Source organism: Schistocerca cancellata, unplaced genomic scaffold, assembly GCF_023864275.1.
Source record: "Schistocerca cancellata isolate TAMUIC-IGC-003103 unplaced genomic scaffold, iqSchCanc2.1 HiC_scaffold_78, whole genome shotgun sequence".
NCBI classification, from domain to species: Eukaryota; Metazoa; Arthropoda; class Insecta; order Orthoptera; family Acrididae; genus Schistocerca; species Schistocerca cancellata.
Window position 1 is genome coordinate 25,001 of NW_026046139.1, and position 387 is coordinate 25,387.

The 387-nt window shown below is 57.4% G+C and overlaps 1 non-coding gene across 1 annotated transcript in view; it reads right to left on the minus strand.

Annotated features, from left to right (window-relative positions):
• LOC126111637 (small subunit ribosomal RNA) overlaps window positions 1–129 on the minus strand; it is a 1,909-nt gene extending 1,780 nt beyond the window's left edge. The window contains exon 1 of the ribosomal RNA XR_007524165.1: window positions 1–129. This exon is cut by the window's left edge and continues 1,780 nt beyond it. This is a non-coding gene — a ribosomal RNA (small subunit ribosomal RNA).
• Window positions 130–387: the final 258 nt, after the last annotated feature.

Below are 387 nucleotides of genomic sequence, written 5' to 3' on the forward strand. Positions count from 1 at the left end.
GTACGATCTAAGGAACCATAACTGATTTAATGAGCCATTCGCGGTTTCACCTTAATGCGGCTTGTACTGAGACATGCATGGCTTAATCTTTGAGACAAGCATATGACTACTGGCAGGATCAACCAGGGAGCTGCGTCAACTAGAGCTGAGCAGCCGGCCGCCCGGGAGTGTGTCCCAGGGGCCCCGCGCGAACACGCAAGCGTCCGCTCAATTATTCTGCAAACAGGAGGAGGCTGAGCTCCCCTGCACAATACACCTCGAAACCCTCTCAGGTCCCGGCGGCGCGCAGCGCCGTCCTAAGTACTTGGTCGGGTTCGAGAGAGGCGCAATCGCCCGGAGTTAGGCGAGTAGACGCTTTAGGTGCGACCACCCGTGCTCCCAACTGAG